This window comes from Chrysochloris asiatica, unplaced genomic scaffold, assembly GCF_000296735.1.
Source record: "Chrysochloris asiatica unplaced genomic scaffold, ChrAsi1.0 scaffold00006, whole genome shotgun sequence".
Taxonomy (NCBI): Eukaryota; Metazoa; Chordata; class Mammalia; order Afrosoricida; family Chrysochloridae; genus Chrysochloris; species Chrysochloris asiatica.
In genome coordinates, this window is record NW_006408524.1 from 36,587,260 (window position 1) to 36,607,215 (window position 19,956).

The 19,956-nt window shown below is 38.4% G+C and overlaps 1 protein-coding gene and 1 pseudogene across 2 annotated transcripts in view; one reads left to right on the plus strand and one right to left on the minus strand.

The window, feature by feature from the left end:
- Nucleotides 1–19,956, plus strand: part of SNX13 (sorting nexin 13) — a 163,061-nt gene that overhangs the window by 3,427 nt on the left and 139,678 nt on the right. The gene's annotated exons all lie outside the window — the stretch shown is intronic.
- Nucleotides 10,363–15,891, minus strand: LOC102839131 (annotated as a pseudogene).

Sequence of the window (19,956 nt, forward strand, 5' to 3'; positions counted from 1 at the left end):
ATATATATTTAACACCTATTCCCTTGAGTAAAATTGGCATTTTTCTCTGCAGTTCTTGTCAAATTTTGGTTTAACTGGTCCACATAAAAAGGACTTGGAAAGTCTTTGCTCCCTTTCTATTTCAAAAAAAAACAAACAAACCCTGTTATAGTGACATTTTTCCCTTACATTTTTGGAAGAGATATCTTACACAGCCATTGGGCCTAGTGACTTCTGTTTTGAAAGGTTTCAAATTACAGATTGACTTAGTTATCAGCTACTGCTCTAACGAACATATCATAAATGGGTAATATTAACAAATTTATTCTTTCACTGTTTAGAAGGCTAGAAGTCTAATTCAGGGCACCAGCTGTAGAGGAAGGTTTTCTCTGTTTGTTAGCTCTGGGGTAATATCTTGTATCCCTTCAACATCTGTGGGCTTGGTGACCCTTGGAGATCGTCATGTGTCTTGACTTCCACCTTTCTCTGGGTCTAGGAGTTTTTCAGCACAGGAACCCTGGCTCCAAAAGACATGCTCTGCTCCCAGCTCTTCTGTCTTGGTGTTATTGAGGTCCCTTGATCTCGGCTTCCTTGTTTAATAACCTTTTATAACTCAGAAGAGATTAATTAAAGATACAACCTAATGCTGTAGATTGTGTCCTCCCTCATTAACATGATTGTCTCTCATCATATTCATTAATATAATGTTGTTGTTAAGTGGCAGCAAGTTGGTTCCAGCTCGTACAGACCCTGTATCGGGCATCCGAGGAAGAGCAGCTGGTGAGTTTGAACCCCTGATGTTGCAGTTCAAACCGACGCAGTCACTGCTTATCTTGCAGCAGCATACCAGGACTCCCGTTAACATCATAGAGGCTAGGATTTACAATATAGGATCGTTAAATTAGATCACAAAATGGAGGACAATTACATAATACTGAGAATCATAGCCTCGCCAAGATGAAACATATTTTTTGGGAGCATAGTCCAATCCATAGCACAGATTTAATGTATTTAATTTCGACTCAGTTTTCTTTGTTTTTCTAAAATTTTAAAAAACTTTTTAGCACATTTTATTCTGAGGAGCTGCTGGTGAATTTGAACTGCTGACCTTTCTGTTCAAACTGACCTCAAGGTCCAGCGCATTAACCTGCAGTGCCACACCAGGACTCCATTTAATAGTGATGTTGTTAAGTGCTGTCGAGTCGATTACGACCCATAGCGACCCTGTATAGGGTTTTTCAAGGAGCAGCTGGTAAGCTTGAACCACTTAACTTGCAGTTCAAACGACTTTGCAGTCTGACACGTTAGCCCACTGCACCACACCAGGACTCCTTAATAGTGTGAGTACTATTCAGATTTCTATATTCTGTGTTTCTGTTTTAGTAGCTATACTTCCTTATGAATGTGTTTCCACATTTTTTTTTCTTCTCCAAATCCATTGGCTTAAAAGTTGTTTTTAAGTTATATAATTACCTTAATACTGTATATAGATCCATAATGGAATTCTTTATTTTGTTGCCAGTATCGACAATGTGTGCTGTATCTATTTGTACTTGATGAGTCCTACTCATAGCATTTTTTAGAGTTTCTCACCAGCTGCTCCTTGGAAACCCTAAACAGGGTCACTATGGGTCAGAACTGACTCAATGGTGTTTAACAACAATACTTTAATTAATATGACCCATTAGTGTCTGCTAGTAAAATGGTAATGTTTAGATTTGAAAATACTGAACTTTCTAAGCTTTGATTCTGTTGTAGTTTTGTGTGAAAATTGTAAAGCATCAGTGATAATAAAATGCGCTTTAGTGCTTTGTGTGTGTACAGTGCAGTGTTTTTAAGTGGCAAAACTAGGTTTTTAACCTCAGCAATTGCTGCTGGATCCATCCTCTTAACCACTGCACTGGATTGCATCTCCAAAATAAGACCTAGATTAAATGCACTTGGATTTATCTGTGACTTTAAGTAAATATGTTATAGATTAGAAAAAGAAAGCCCAGAGACTTTTCTTAAGGTCAAAGTAGTAAAGTTGAAACTAGAATCCCATCTCCTAAGTGTCAGTACATGTATAACTCTGACCATTCTACTCAGTTGCCTCTGAAAGAGTATTCAGCTGTCTTGATAAATTTTTAAACAGGCTACTTCCTTAGTTGAATATTGTCATTTGTTGACTGGAAATTATCATGTGTGGCGCTGTGGGCTAATGAGCTGGACTGTAAAGTTGGTTTTAACCATAAGGTCAGCGGTTCAAGCTCACTAGTTGCTCTTTGGAAACCCTATGCAGGGTCGCTGTGGGTCAGAACTGACTCGACAGCGCTTAACAACAAGAAAGGCTTTTAACCTTCTCTTAGCTTTTTTTTTAAAACTCAGTAATAGTTCAATTTTGTAGTGTTTGTGTGTAAAGTTTACTTAGTATTGGTTCCTAAAAAATTAGTATTTGGAATTCCTTTTTTATTGCTGCTGTTTCAGTGGTAATTTACAGAAGGTTTTAGGTAGATGAGATTTAATTTTTATTGGGTCACAAAATGTATAACAATGAGCCATGATATAAAGAATGTCCTGTCCTTTAGATGAGCTATGTTAAGCAAACATTGCGGGGCTCAGAAAGTGTTTGGTGAGTCTGTATTATATGGTTGGTTCATTTGCATCTCAACCTGAGATAGGTGATATTTACCCTTTAGGCAAATGAGAAAACAGGCTGAGAGACTTCAAGTAGCTTGTTCAAAGTCATATACCAAGTGGTGGAGTAAGGAATGATATCTAGGTCCTTTTGTTCCAAATTATACATTCTTATGTGACGCATTGCTAAAAACATGAATGCATCATTTTTTTAGGTACTTGCTATCAAAATTTTTTTTATAGTATAAAATAGTATATCATACTATTTTTAGGTACTTTTAAAAAACTAAGTATATAGATATATAATAATAACTATCAGGATAAATAAGGAGCTCTGGTAGCATAGTGGCTACAAATTGGGCTGGGAATCACAAGGTCAGAAGTTCGAAACTACCAGCTGTTCCGCGGGAGACAGATGAGGCTTTCTGCTCCCGTAAAGATTTCCAGCCTCGGAAACCCTGTACAGGGTTGCTATGAGTCGGAACCGACTCCACGGCACATAACAACAACAACATCAGGATAAACATTCATATAAAGCTCTTCTCAGTTTTATATTTTGTCAAAATAGATTTTTAATTGGAACCTGTTAAAAAATGTGAAGCCATGCAAGTGATCAGTTGAAGGCTATGTTAAGTTAAAAGGGAAGTTTACTCAATTGCGCAAGCTAATATGTACAGTAAACTTTGAAACTTGTGAAATATGATAGGCTAGTATGAATTGAAAATACAGCCCATGTAATTTTTCTAGACTTTCTGATTTTGAAAATAAGAGTTTTATAGTTCTCAATTTAATCTTTTTGGTTTTGATTTATATTATTTAGGCTTAGTAGAAGACAAAAATTGCTAGCTAATTTTTATAATTCTGATTTTTGCATTTTCCAAAAATCAATGAGAAGTTTTTAAAATGTCCCGTTAATTTTACCCCCCTTTTTCTCCTCTTACAGTCCTTGCCCATTAGGACTTCTTACTCTTACTATTGCTTCTTCATTTACCAAAAATGTTTTCATAGTATACTTAACGATTGCTTAATATTACCTCCCTCCTGTTATTTTAAATAACAGCCAACTTTGATATAGCCCAACTAGTTGGGGGGTGGGATGTTTGTTTAACTAAGAGTGCCTTTAAATGAATCTGAATTTTCACATTAGAATATAATGAAATATTTATTAATAAATCTTCACTAACCACTTCTACTTTTCTTGATATTTCGGAAGCTATTAGAGTTATCATTCTTAGCATTTATTATTACAAAGAACTAACAGTAACACTACAGGACCTGGTGTGGCACTGTAAGATCAGCAGTGGATTCCTAATTAAAAAGGTAATCGTTCAGATCCACCAGCCACTCCTTGGAAAACCTTATACAGGTCACTGTGAGTAGGAACTGACTCAATGGCATTTAACAGCAGCAACAATATAGAAGATGTGGAAAAATTTGCTTGATTTGTTCCTGTACATTGGCATACCCTGGAGGTGTTTTTAAATAAAAAATTTCATATGGTTGTCACTTGTCTTGTACTTTTGAAAATAGTGAATAAAATTGTAGTTATTTGAAGTATTACTTACTTGGGTTGTGTGTCGAGGTGGGGCATTAAGTGAGCAGTAAATTAAAATTGCTTCTGCTGCTGTGTCTGGTTTCATGTACTAACAATACTGATTCTTAATTTTGAGGTTGACACAGAAGATACAGATGGGGCAACCATCAACAACAGCTCTTTTAGAATTGCTGTTGTTGTTGTTGTTGTTAAGTGCCATCGAGTCGGGTCCGACCCATAGCGACCCTGTACAGGGTTTCCGAGGGTGTAAATCTTTACGGGAGTAGAAAGCCTCATCTTTCTCCCGCGGAGCGGCTGGTAGTTTCGAACCGCTGACCTTAAGGTTCGCAGCCCGATTCGTAACCACTACGCTACTAATTGCTGTTAGTAGTCGTTAAAGAAGTAAAATGATTCATGGGTCAGACAAAGTTAGAAGATATTTACCTAAAATAAATTAAATCAATTTCTTCTCTGGGAGACTTTCTCAAAGAGGATGGTAGAGTTTGCTGCATTTTGCAGTTATTTAGCATGTACATATAATTTCTGTTGTTAGAAGAGTAGTTTCTTGTACTATCCTTTGGGAAATCTTGAGATGCAGTGATTAGTTGTGTTGTAAGGAATAGTCTTTTTAAAAGGATACACCCACCCCCACCCCCACCCCCATCCTTAGTTTTGGACATACTAAATGCTTAGTAAAAAATAATGATACTTACTAATGTGTAATTAAAATATGCTTGGGACCGTTTCATACTTAAACTATTTAAGCTTTTTTTTCTATATTCATGGACATTGCAAAGGCTACAGACCAGATCTAGAACAAAGATCAATTGCCTTTCAAAGGATGTTAAGAGGATTTTATAAGGGGAGTAAAAGGACACAGTTATCTAGAAGGAGTCTTGCATGCCGCTCTGCATACATCCTTGTTTAGCTTTTTTTTGACAAGTTGAGTATTGCCAACCTTTTTTCATACATTTTAAAGAGCCTTTGTATTGTTTCCAATAATTCAAATATTTCAGGGAGCTTATAAATAAATTATATTTATTAAATAACTATTTTACTGTATTTGACCAAGTTAGCACACTTATAGCTGTCCTCCTGCGCTTCTGATCAGCAGCCACTTAGTAATGTCACTGTATCTGGTTTGTGGAATTGGCAACAAAAGCAAATAGATGGAAAATTTAAAAAAGACCTACTACTTAATGCCAGACAAATAGACATTATTCATTAAGCATTTTGAAATATTAATAAGTTGCTTTTAGACTTTTATAACTATCCTGCGAATCCTAGGTAGGGAGGTAACAATACTTATATAAGACTCAGTTAACTATCAAATGAATTGTTCCAAAGTTTGTTGACCAGTTTTCCGTTGAAATTGATAAAGGATAGTTTCTTAGCTAGTTTACTGTGCTATGTGTTTATAATCAAAAGTTGCAACATTAATTGCTAGAAATAATAAAATTGCATTTATTTTATTTGAGTAAATATGAGCATAAGTTCTGGAGTAGGAGTGTTGTTACTGTTAGGTGCCATCATGCCCTCAAAGGAGCTCTGGTAATGTAATGGTTATGAGTCGGGCTGCTAACCTCAAGGTCAGCAGTTCAAAGGTCTCCCATTTTGTGGGAGAAAGATGAGGCTTTCTGCTCACATAAAGATTTGCAGCCTCGGAAACCCTATGCAGGGTCTCTATGAGTTGGAAGTGACTCCATGGCACACCACCACCACAACACTCGCACCCTCTGGTTGATTCCAACTCACAGCTACCCTGTGTACAACAGAACAAAACATTGCCCAGTCCTGCACCATCCTCATGATCGTCATTACACTTGAGCCCATTGCTGCTCTCAGTCCATCTTGTTTGGGGGGTTTCCTCTTTTTCGCAGACTTTCCACTTTACCAAGTATGATGTCCTTTTCGAAGGGCGGGTCTCTCCTGATAATATGTCTGAAGTATGAGAGACGAAGTCTTGTCAGCTTAGCTTTTAAGGAGTATTCTGGCTGTACTACTTCCACCGCAGATTTGCTTGTTTTTCTGTGGTATTTTCAGTATTCTTATTTAACACCATAACTCAAATGCATCAGTTCATCTACAGTCTTCCTTATTCTTTATCCAACTTTCACATGCATGTGAGGATATTGAAAATACCATGGCTTGGGTTAGGCGCACCTTAGTTCTCAAACTTATATCTTTGTTTTAGGATATTTTAAAGAGGTCTTATGATGCACATTTGTGTAGTGCAATATATTGTTTGATTTCTTAACTGCTGCTTCCTTCCATGAGTGTTAGTGGAACCAAGCATAATGAAGCTTCAATCTTTTCACCACTTATGTTATTTATTGCTCCAGTGGTGAGGATTTTTGTTTTCTTTATACTGAGGTGCAACCCATACTGAAGGCTGTAGTCTTTGATCTTCATCAGTAAGTATTTTAAATCCTCTTCTCTTCTAGCAAGCAAGATTATATCATCTGCATATTGCACATTGTTGTTGTTGTCAGGTGCCAGCCATTGAGTCGGAACCGACTCATAGCGACCCTGTGCACAGCAGAACGAAACAATGTCCGATCCTGGGCCAACCTCACTACTGCTGCCACACTTGACTCCATCAATGATGCCACCTGGCTGATCCATCTCGTTGGGGGTCTTCCTCTCTATCTCTGACCCTCCATCTTACCCAGCATGACATCCTTCTCCAACGACTGTTCCCTCCTGACAATATGTCCAAAGTATGAAAGACGAAGTTTAGCCATCTTTGCCTCCAAGGAGCACTCTGGCTGCACTTCTTCCAAAACAGATCTATTGGTTCTTTAGGCAGTCCATGGCACTTTTAGTATTCTCCTCCAACACCACAATTCAAAGGCATCAATTCTACGATCTTCCTTATTCACTGTCCAGCTTTCGCATCCATCTTAGGTTATTGAAAATACCATGGCTTGGGTCAGGTGCACCTTAGTCCTCAAGCTGACATCCTTGCTGTTCAACACTTTAAAAAAGTTCCTGTGCAGCAGATTTGCCCAGTGCAATACATCGTCTGATCACTTGACTGCAGCTTCTGTGAACGTTGATAGTTGATCCAAGAAGAATGAAGTCCTTGACAACTTCAACCTTTTCTCCGTTGTTAGTCTCCCTGAAATCCTGATACCATGTTATTCACATAATCCAGTTTCTTGGATTATTTGCTCAGCCTACAGGTTAAATAATTAGTACGGTGAAAGAATACAGTCCTGGTACGTACCTTTCATGGTTTTAAATCATTCAGTGTCCCCTTGTTTTGTTTGAGCAACCACTTCTTGGTCTACTTACAGGCTCTTCATGAGCATAATTAAGTCTATTGAAATACACATTCCTTGTAATGTTTGTCATAACTTGTCATGATCCACCCAGTCAAAAGACTTTGCATAGTCGGGTAAAGCACAGGTAAACATTTTTCTGGTATTATCTGGTTTCAGCCAAGATTCAGCTGACATCAGCAATGATGTCCCTTGTTCCATGCCATCGTCTGACTCTCACTTGACCTTCTCTGGCAGTGCCATGTCAATGTACTGCTGCAGCTGTTTTTGAATTATCTTTAGTAAAATTTTACTTGTATGTGATATTAATGATACTGTCTGATCATTTCTGCATTCCATTGGGTCACCTCCCTTTGGGAATAGGTACAAATATGGATCGCTTTCAATCAGTAGGCCAGGTAGTTGTCTTCCATATTTTTTGGCATAAATGAGTGAGTACCTCCAGTGCTGCATCAGTTTGTTGAAAGATTTTAGTTTGCATTCCATCAGTTCTCGGAGCCTTGTTCTTTGTCAGTTCCTTTAGTGTGCCTTGAACTTCTTCCTTTAGTACTATTGGCTCTTGATCATATGCTACTTCTTAAATGGTTGAACAGTGACCGTTTCTTTTTGGTACGGTGACTCTGTGTATTTTTTCCATCTCTTTTGAAGCTTTCTGTATCATTTTTGCTCATAGAATTCTTCAATATTGCAAGTTGAGGTTTGAATGTTTTCTTTAGTTTCCTCAGTTTGAGAAATGCTGAGTGTGTGCTTCTCTTTTGGTTTTCTAACTCCAGGAATTTACAGATTTCATTATAAAACTTGGACTTCTCGAGCTGGTCTATGAAATTTTCTTTTCAGCTCTTTTACTTCCTCTTTTCTTCCATTTGCTTTAGCATTTCTACATTGGAGAGCAAATTTCAGGATGTCTTCTGGTCTTTTCCTTCTTTCTTAATGCCCTTTTGCTTTCTTCCTACATTCTGCAGCTTTTCATTAGTAGGAATAGGAGTAGAAAGTAAGCATTTACAAATTTGGAGGTTTAAGATCCCAGTTTGTGTATCCTGTTGTTGTTGTTAAGTGCTGTTGAGTCGGTTCCGACCCATAGCAACCCTGTACAGGGTTTCCGAGGCTATAAGGCTACTACAAATATATGACTTTTCATGTAATAACTACCAGTATATATATAGAGTTTTGCAGATTATAAATGGTGCTTTATAGTTTCATTTAATCATACTGTTAGATATACTCATATTTATTTGCTTTTGATTAGTGTTATTTATAGTTTAACTGTGGAATAGAGAGTAAAGTGAGAAGGAAAACACTGTAAGAGAGTCTTTAAATTAAGAAATTGAAGTGAAATTGACAATGTTGAGTTAGTTAGTTGAGCAGTCATGGAAAAGGAGAGCCATGAGCTCTTTGAAGGGAAGATAAATAATTAATTATATTATGGGGAAGAGTTTCTAGTGCTAGTCATGAATTTGCCATTTGGTGGCAGAGCCAGTGACTTGACAGCTTTCCCTGAAAGATAGAACTCTGAATTAAAGCAAATAGTAGACTAACGGGTATTACTTTTTTTTTTAAAACATTTAAAAAGTGGTTGAAATTGAGTGAATATAGGCTTGATTGTGGTGATGCATACTGTGCAGGTGGAGTGGTATTTGACCCGTGGCCATTGATGCAGTTTGCAGGGAAGGCAGGGGATAGACTAAAAGGAGTGAAAAAAAAAATGCCATGGGCATGTCTTGCAAATTAGTAATGACAGTAGTATCTTGCCTGGCTGATGAACTGATTCCAAAGTATTTCTAGAAGGAAATTTCCATATCATGTTCTGAAAAAGGTGACTTATTGGAGAATTATAGTTATTTGTAAGGGGCTCTGGTAGCATAGTGATTACGAATCGGCCTGTGAACCTCATGGTCAGCAGTTCGATTCTGCCAGCTGTTTTGTGGGAAAAAGATAAGGCTTTCTGCTTCCGTAAAGAATCACAGCCTCTGAAACCCTGTACAGGGTCACTGTGAGTCGGAACCGACTCCACGGCACATAACAACAACAACAACAACAGTTACTTATATGTGCATATTCTGAAATATTTTTGGTTTAAGAAATCTCATTGCTTTTTAATCAATCCTGGTAAATTCTTAAAACAGTTCTTAAAATGAAAACATGTTTATGATAATTTTTATAAGGCACTAGTTAAAAATTTCTACTGGAAATAGATTTTATGGACTAATTTGTTCACTAAATGTGAATAACATCTACTGTGTATTGTTAGTTGCTATCACATTGGTTCCTACTCAAGTCGGTGACCCTATATATAACAGAACAGAACATTGTCCCGGTTCTTTACCATCTTTATAATAGTAGGCATGCTTGAGTCCATTGTTATTATCTCTTGTATTTTGAGTGCCTTCCATTATACATGCATGGCTTGCCTTCCAGCAGTTTATTGGGCCATAATGTGTTGTGATCCATAGAGTTTTCATTGACTAGTTTTCAGAAGTAGATCACTAAGCCTTTCTTCATACTCTGTTGTAGTCTGACAGCTCTGCTGAAACCTATCCCCTATGGGTGGTTCTGGTGTTGGAAATATTGGTGGCATGTCTTCTAGCATCAAAGCACCACGTGCAAATTGAGAGACTGACAGATGGGCTGTAGTATTGTGTTAGGCACATGGTAAGCTCTGGTGTGACATTACAGGTCTGTTTGAACCACAAGGTTCGCAGTTCCAATCCAGCAGCTGCTCATTGGAAACCTTATACAGCATCGCTATTAGTTGGGACCGACTTATGGCACGTACCAACAATAGCAACACGTACTGGTCAGACCAGAATGCTGCCCTCAGAAATATCACTGTTGTCAAGTGCCATGGAGTCAGTTCTGATTTACAGCGACCCTGTCTAGGGTTTGTAAGGAGCGGCTTGTGGGTTTGAACTGCCGACATTGTGTTTGTCCTACAGTGCCATACCAGGACTCCTACTGACTACCTGTGTTATAAGGCAGAGTTGTACATGACTGTGTCCTGGCGACTCCTGAGTGCAGTGAGTTGGCAGTCACATCTGTGTTTTGCAGCTGCCTGCTCAGCTCCTGGGTGAAGAGGACAGCAGCCAGCTTACTCTGGCAGTAGACTGCTTTAGTGTCATACTGTTAATTCTAGTGCAGATTGACAAAGTCTCTGTGACCCGCAACATGGGAGAGGTTGATGATCTGCAGAGGGGCTGAGGCGTTCCAGTTTGTCCAGCAGCAAGTTTTTGAAGAGGAAGTGACCCAGGTGGTAAATGCCAAACTGCACCTTGAAGGCATTGAGGGCATCACGCCATGGCCGTGTTGTTTAAGAGAAAGTCCACTCTCTCCTACTCTTCTTGTATGATCTTTTTTGCAAACTCTCGAACAGACTTGGAAGACACGTTTAGATCCTGGGCACTTATGTGATTGAGAGTCTCCGCACAAATGTCCTCTGCTGCTGCTTCATGCTTTTCCTTGTCTTGACAGGCCAGAGTGAAGAAATAACACTAACAAGACTAAATTTAGCTTTCAGCCAGTTTGGCCATCTTTCAGCCTTGAGACCTATTGTCAAAGTAAAACAAATAATAGGGAGCGATTAAAGGATGAAAAAGAAGCTAGTTTGGTGAAATGTAACTGAAAGGTAATTAAAAGTGTTTTACGATAGCTTTACAACTTCAGGATAAGATAGCAGTTTTGCAATGAGCTTTTTCATGCAACTGAGGGGCAACCCATCTCTAATACCTGTATTTGCTCCAAGATAATTCACAGTGAGAAATTTAAAAAATATGTACAAGTCCCCATCACCACCCCCAAAAGTCTGTAAATTTGTTTTTTATACTTAAGAAAAAACCCTCCCAATTTCCCTGATGAAATTTTAACAAAAGACCTAGTGAATTTAATTACCCTGGTGAAAATAATACTTGGTCCTCAACCCCGCATATTGTGTATTTATTTATTTGCTTGTACATTCATTTTTCTTAGAATTTAAATGCCTGAATATGGAGCTAAGGGCTGGAATAGAGCTGCTGCTGCTTACAGTGGAGTCCGTTCTGACTCTTAGTGACCCTGTGTAAGGCTTCTGAGGCTGTAAATATTTATGGTAGCAGAAAGCCTTCTCTTCTTCCCAAGGAGCAGCTTGTGGATTTGAATGCCTGACCTTGTGGTTAGCAGCTCAAGGCAAACCCATTGTGACACCTTAGTTGACACTTAGTTGTAAAGTGCAAAACCTATTCTGACTCTTAGCACCTTTGTTTAGGGTTTCCAAGGAGCTGCAGGTGAGTTTGAACTGCAGACCTTACTGTTAGCAGTCCAGTGCTTATCCTACCATGCCACAATAGGACATGTAGTGGTGGTGGTGGTTGTATACTGTTGAGTTAGTTGGGAACCTGCATGTAGTGTCTGAGACTCTAAATCTTTATGGGAGCCGAAAGCCTCATCTTTCTCCTGGGGAGTAACTGGCAGATTTGAACTGCTGGCCTTGCAGCTAGCAGCTAAGCTAACTACCACACTACCAGGATACTTAGTTGTTGTTGCTATGTGCCGTGGAGTGGAGTTGTTTTGGACTCATAGAAACCCTGCACAGGGTTTCCGAGGCTGTAAAATCTTGACGGGAGCAGAAAGCCTCATCTTTCTCCCGCGGAACAGCTGGTAGTTTTGAACTGCTGATCTTGCCGTTTGCTGCCGGATTTGTAACCACTAAGCTACCAGAGCTCCTTAGGACACTTATTGTTGTTGTTAAGTGCCGTCGAGTCGGTTCCGACCCATAGCGACCCTGTACAGGGTTTCCGAGGGTGTAAATCCTTACGGGAGTAGAAAGCCTCATCTTTCTCCCGCGGAGCAGCTGGTAGTTTCGAACTGCTGACCCTGAGGTTCATAACCACTACACTACCAGAGCTCCTTAGGACACTTAGTAGGCCTCAGTAAATGTCTGTTGAATGAATGAATGAATGTTGAATGTTCTTTCCATTAAAATTAAGGAAAAAAGTACAAAATTGCTAAGATAAAGTTATTTGGGATAAATTTAAACTATCACAATAAAGTGATAATCACACTGGAATTAAATATTTTGCTTGAAATCAGGTCAAGACTGTTCTGTTTAATTTTTTTTCACAAAAAAAATCTGACTTAATTGATATCTTTTTCAAAAAGTTTTTATTGTGAATTGAGTGGTAGTTTACAGGGGAGAAAATTGGCTTTACACTCATCCCGATTGTTTTTTTTTGCTTTGCAATGATTACAGTCCTCAGATTGATGTCATTTTGACATAGCCAGTTAACGATGGGTTTTATTGTCTATCTCTTTTTACATGGTTTTTACTATAATTTCATTTGAATACATCTTGAAATTTGTATTCCTGAAGCAGATAAGCAAATAAAACTTTGTTTATGATAGTAGACTGATGTTGATTTTATGTTTCTCAGTTTGTATGATTTCTCATGCTAGCTTGGAAATTTGAAGTATGAGTAAGAATTTGGTAAGGGAGTTTTATAAAGTTGTATATTTAGCTGTACATGTTTAAAGAGGGCCACTAACCACAATATTTTGAATAAACTACCTCAGTCTCACTGTTAGAGTAGAGTAGTGATAGACTGATAATTTCATTACATATTCAGAAATAACACGCATCAGAAAAGTTCATTAAGATAATTCTTCTGTGTTCAACTGTTAAATACTTTCTTCCGGGAACTTTATGGGTTAATGATGTTCACAATATACTTTTAAATTAGCACCATACTGCTATATACATCAACTGGAGTAACTCTTCAGTTGATTTATTGCACTGTTTCCTTCAATTTCTGAGGAACTTTTTCATTCGGACTCATCCGTGAAACCCCTAAGGTTAATCCAGCTTTGTTCTTGACCTTAGCCCTGTGTTGTTGGAGTGTTCTTGGCTGTTACTCCATTTAAACCTGAATTGGTTTTGCTCTTGAAACCTTGGATCTATTTTTAGTCTGGCTGTAGTTTGGCTGGAGACAGTGTGTGATTCTTTGTATTGTTCAGGCTAGACTTGTGTATGACAACATGCATGTGGAGATTTGCTTTTGAGTTTTAGTGGAAGTGTTAAGTAAGAAATAACAATTTATCTCTTTTCAGTTATTGTATAAATTTTGAGAAATAATGGTCAGACTTTAAGATATGGTCTTATGTATTACCTAATGTTCCTTCAAGCCATGATACTGTATTTTGCAGTTTTTTTCTTGATTTCCTCTGTTTATTTGAAATGTCGGGTTTTTTTCCTCAGAAATTTTCTCAGCTGAGAAATACTATTGGTGTTTAATAAGAATTCAACTATTAATGTAATCAGCTACTTCTACACTGATGTTAATTACTAACAAACTTTTCTCTGAGTAGTACCTACATACTCAACACTTAGACTGTTGCAATAGTCTAATCCTGGTAGAAATCAGGAGAGGTTGCCACAGCTTGAAGGGTGGAAAACAACAAAGATATAGAAAAGAAACTGAGATGATATATATACTTTACAACTAGCGGATATTTATTACATTAAGGTTTTAGAAAAATAAATTTGGTGTATTATTTTATATTTTATGAACCAAAAAGCTTTAGAAATTATGTCTAATAATTCAGAATATTCAACCAAATAATAGGCACTAATTTGGAGTCTTGGTGTGGCACAATAGGACAAGCACTGGACTGCTACCCGCAAGGGTTGGCAGTTCAAACTCAGCAGCTGCTCTTCGGAAACCCTATACAGGGTCGCTGTGAATCAGCACTGACTTTCTGGCACTTAACAACAATGTGAAGTTTACATTGTTTTTGTGTTGTTGTGTGCCATCAAATGGTTCTGATTTATAATCTGTTTTGTATAGGATTTTCTAGATTGGATGGTGTTTTGAACTGCTGACCTTATTTTTAGCAAGTTAGTGCTTATCAGACATAATTGTTTAACATTTTTGATTCATGAAGTATAATAGGCACGAATATGAAATTTGAGCCTTGGTGTGGTACTGTAGGATAAACATTGGACAGCTAATGGCAAGGTTGGCAGTTCAAAACCACCAGCAGCTCCTTGGAAACACCCTATGCAGGGGTGCTGTGAGTCAGAACTGCCTCAATGACACTTAAAAATAACAATGTGAAATTTGCACGGCTACCGAAGTTAGTGAAAGTTTCCTTATACTAGGATTCAGACTGTTAATCATCTATCTTCTAACCACAAATTGAACTTATCTGTGATGGTGGCTGGGGTCAGGTTATTTTGTCACTTTGGCATATCTTGACTTAAATAAAGATAAGTGTAAGTGAAAATATTAATCACTAGTAATTTTATCACCCAAAATAACCACAGTTAATATTTTTTTCTTCAATATTCTGGCACTTTTTAAGAAAAAGGATAATGTATAAAAAATGTTTCATGTCTTGATACTATATATACAGAATGCTTTTACTTATGAATATTAATGTAACAATTTAAAATAAAATTGTCAGGCAGTAGTTCATGAAAGTAAGATAATACTCCAAATAAGTGGGGTTCATTGCAGATATGCAAAGATAGCTCATTGTTTAGAAATGTATTTGTATCATGACATTACTTGGTTACTAGAAGAAAAAAAACAAACTTCTGAGTTTTATGGTAACTACCAAGGAGCTCTGGTAGCACAGTGGTTACGAATCGGACTGTGAACCGCAAGGTCAGCAGTTCAAAACTACCAGCTATTCTGTGGGAGAAAGATGAGGCTTTCTGCTGCCATAAAGATTTACAGCCTCGGAAACCCTGTACAGGGTCGCTATGACTTAACTACCACCAAGAGGGCGTTAGATGAAATTCAACTTCTATTCTGATTAAATATATTTAGTAAGATAGAAAGCAATGGCTAATTTATTAAAAAATTATATCAACAAATCTCAACAGCATACATTATTCTTTTTAATTTTATATCTAGTGTTTTTTTTTTTAAACATAACCGAATTTGACTTATGGTAGAATATGTGCCCGTGGGTATTTTTCAGCAGCCCTAAAAAGCTTTGTAACGTTGCTGGAGCAGTGTAATGTTTGCGTTGTAACCTGTCCCATATAGGTAAACAATTGTATTCTTGATTTAAAATTTTGGATATCTTGGATTACTAGAGAGATTGATTATTAATTTTTTTTCATATGCTTATTGATCATTAGTATGTCCTTTTTGAATGGCTTGCGCATGTCTTTTTTCTTTTGGAGTGTTGCTGTTATTAAGTGCCGTCGTGTCAGTTCCAACTCATGGTGGCCCTGTATAGGGTTTCTGAGGAGCAGCTGGTGAGTTTGAACCGCCTACCCTGCATTTCACACCAACCTTGCGATTGAGTGCTTATTCTATGGTGCCACACCAGTTCTCCATAAGTCTTAATAGTTATAACATCTTTTTCCCTATGGACTCTAACAACGTATTGTACATGGTGCTGCAAAACTGAGTATCAATCAGACACTCCTCCCATAGCTCTCACTGCTCAGCTGCGTTCAGTAAGTAACTCACTGCAGGTCATACAGAATTTAGACACCATACTCACATTATGGAGTGCTGTGTAGTGCTGGAGAGAAGCACTGGAACACAAGGTTGGTTTGAATCTCAAGGTCGGCAGTTCAAACTCACCAGCTACTTCTCAGAAACCTTATACAGGATGGCTGGGTGTCAGGACTGACTCTGTGGCACTAACAACAACAAAAACACATTATGGGGTTTATTAGGGACATTAACAGTTTACAATTCAGGGTTTGAAATGTTCAAGCACAGCTCTTTCAGTCAAGACAGCTCTTCTCTGTTGTGCCCAGAGACAGGCTTCTTTCTAGCCCTCCGTCTGGCTCATGCCCTGTTCCAGAAATGTTACACAGCTCTTTTAGGGTTGCTGAAAAATGTCCACAGGGTCCATCATTGTACCATAAGCCTCAGCTTGAATGAACCGGGCTCTGGTACCATAGGACAGCAAACCTAGTTCCTTCAATTAAGGGTCTGGAGGCACCCCACCTGCAAGGAAGCCTCCTGTCCAGAGTCACTCAGCCTTCTTTGCTCTGTGAACAGGAAAGTCCACTGCTCTGCCTGGTGCTCTGCCTCTTGATTGTCCTGCTGCTGTTTCTTTACTTTTCTCATGTGTCATAGCTTTCTGTCCCTGGTGTGAAGAGGTTCACTGTGCAGGGATTCCTGAGTCTTCTACTTTGATGGGAGTGGAAGTCCCCCATTCCTACATCTGAGATGGATCATTGGATACACATTAGAGTTCCAAATTTTCACAATCATAATTAACTCTGAACCACTCACAATTGAATCTTATGATCTTATGAACATCTTCTCCCAGTGTCTCTTACCCAGACCCAGCAGGACAAAAATGTCATTTGATGAGAGTTACAAAGACTATGAGTAGAAGAGTCATATGAAGTACTTCATTGAAATGCCGGGGCACATATTTTTATGATGTATTTTGTAAAAGAATAAACATACTAATGATTATTGTTAATACATTTTTAATATAAATTTTCAGGCATGCAGAAATGTTGGAAAATTACCATTAGCACCCATATGACAGTTAGCTTGATTTGTTACTATCTTGTCATATTTGCTTTGTCTCTTAACTTTTAAGTTTTTGTGGTTGAACCATTTTAAACTAAATTGTAGATGTTTATTATATGACTTCTCACACTATCTTGACCCTTTTAAGAATAAGGGTGCAAGCACTTATTGCCGTACCTAAGAAGATTCTCAGTCCTTCTGTGTTGTGTGTGGTGTTAGTTGTCTAGAAGTTGATTCTTACTCATGGTGACCCTATGTATGCAGAAGAGAACTATTCCATGTTTTCAGACTTGTGACCTTTCAGGAGCAGATTACCAGGTCTGTCTTCTGAGACACCTTTGGGTACGTGCAGACCGTCAACTTTTTAGCTGTTAGTTGAATGTTGAACCACTTGCATCACCCAGGAATTATCTCTGGTAGCATAGAGGTTATGTATCGAGCTGCTAACCTCAAGGTCAGCAGTTCAAAACTACCAGCTCTTCTGCGGGAGAAAGATGAGGCTTCCTGTTTCTATAAAGATTTACAGCCTCGGAAACCCTGTACAGGGTCACCATGAGTCAGGACCGACTCCACGGTACTTCAAAACTACCAGTCTCTCTATTTAGGAGAAAGATGAGGCCTTTTGCTCCTGTAAAGATTTATAGCCTTGGAAATCCTATACAGAGTCATGTTGAGTTGGAATCAACCCCATGGCACACAACCCCCACCACCATCACTTAAGTAATTAAATATGGCTGTATACATATGCATATCTAAGTTTTCTTTTAAAGATCTGCCACATACAAATCTGTTTTAAAGATCCTTTGTGAGCTAAGTGAGTTAAGTCATATCCCGGCTATTAGCATACTTTGACTAGCTGTTGTTGTTGTTGTTGTTAAGGGCAGTCGAGTCGGTTCCGACCCATAGCGACCCTGTACAGGGTTTCCGAGGGTGTAAATCTTTACGGGAGTAGAAAGCCTCATCTTTCTCCCGCGGAGCGGCTGGTAGTTTTGAACCACTGACCTTAAGGTTCGCAGCCCGATTCGTAACCACTACGCTACCAGAGCTCCTAGCTAGTTGGTCTTAATTTCTTAATCAGGATTTTCATGTTTTTCACATGGTGGAGTTGTATCATTTTATAATAGCTTTTATGATCATAGTTTGATAGGAATAAATATTTTGAAAAAGTCTTAATTGCATGTGAATAAGATAAGAATATTTGTAAGAAAAATAGTATGTGTAATATAAAAATTGTTCAAATATTATATGCTTATGTGCTTCTTAGCAAGTCAACCAGTGGAAAAATGTTTATTTTTTTCTTTAAAAACAGTTTGAATACCTACTTCCATATCGTTCTCTATGTATAAACACATATGAGAAAGAATTTTCATGAATTAAAAATCTCTTCAAAATAGTGTTATGAATTTTTTTTCCTGTTTATAATAATTTCTTCACTTTTCCATTTCCCCCCAATAGTTTTTATTGTTATACCTTGTACTCTTAAGCTCTCCTTCCCTCTGCTTTTGTTGTTATTGGTAAGTGCCGTTGAGTCAGTTCTGACTCAGCGACCTTGTATAGGGTTTCCGAGGAGTGGTTGGTGGGATTGAACCGCTGACCTTACAGATAGCAGTCCAGTGCTTATCCTATAGCACCACACCAGGGCTCTTGGTTGCTTAATGAATTGGTTTGACAAAGAAAATAGTAGTGAGGGCAACCTGTCTGTTGCTATATCAGTGAAAGATCAAAAAGGAAGATAAACTGGTAAAGCTGGGTCACTGGAAAAAAATCTTGATGTGTAAAACATTTGCTTAGAATCAGGAGGTAATACTGTGTTTTCATTTTATGTATTTAACAAATTATTAGGTGCCTATAGGACTCCTCAAGGAGCTCTGGTAGCGTAGTGGTTATGAATTGGGCTGTGAACCGCAAGATCAGCAGTTCGAAACTACCAGGTGCTCCATGGGCGAAAGATGAGGCTTTCTGTTCCCATAAAGATTTACAGCCTTGGAAACCCTGTCCAGGGTTGCTATGGGTTGGAACCGACTCCACAGCACTTAACAACAACAACATAGGACTCTTCAAGCTCACCAGCTGCTCCTCGGAAACCCTATACGGGGTCACTATGGGTCGGAATTGACTCGATGGCACTTCACAATAACAACAACATAGGACTCCTGCTGTGGCTCTGTGGGTTAATGCACCAGACTGCAAAGCCATTTGAACTGCAAGGTTGGCGGTTCAAGCTTACCAGCTGCTCCTTAGAAACCCTATACAAGGTCGCTATGGGTCAGGATCGACTTGACAGTACTTAACAACAACAACATAGGACTCCTGGATAAGCCCTAAACTGCTAACCACAAGGTTGGCTGTTCAAACCTACTAGCTGCTCTTCAGAAAACCTATACAGGATTGCTTTGAGTTAGAACTGACTCAGTGACACTTAACAACAACAACAGGTTGTATATGCAAGAAGCCATGATGGAAGTATCAATGCTAACCCCTCTGTATACAGCTGTGGTCAATAGGGATGTGTAACTTAGACATTGGCTACCTAAAATGAGGGGACTATTAAAGCACAAAGTTTACAAGTTTTCAAGAGTAATGTTGGTGTCAGAGTGTGTGTGGGAAGGTAGAATCCCTACTGAATAGTTTTCATTTTGTCTAGATGGGTCTGGTGAAAGGAGATGGGGATAAGGTTCTTATGATTCAGTAGTGAACAGTTATGACTAATTGTGACTGTCATAACTCTAAAGGTAGAAGTTTTGTAACAAAAAGGGGGAGTAGTTAATCTTACATTCCAGGAACAGAGGACCCTAGGACCATCAAGGGCAAAGAGCACGAGCGGAATGTGGGACCCTTTCCAGAGAAGCAGCGACATCAGAGATGGAGGCAGACATGAGGACATGGAGAGGGCTATAGACTTATGGAAAGAGAAAGGCTGTGTGCTTGCGCTAGGAGGCAGGCTTGCAGAATGTGCCCTTTAGTTGTTTAAATGATTCTATATTCCTGAGTGTTTTTGTGTACATAAAACCAAACAAAACAAAAACAAAAAACAGAATAGAAACAAATACTGTTGAATGATGAT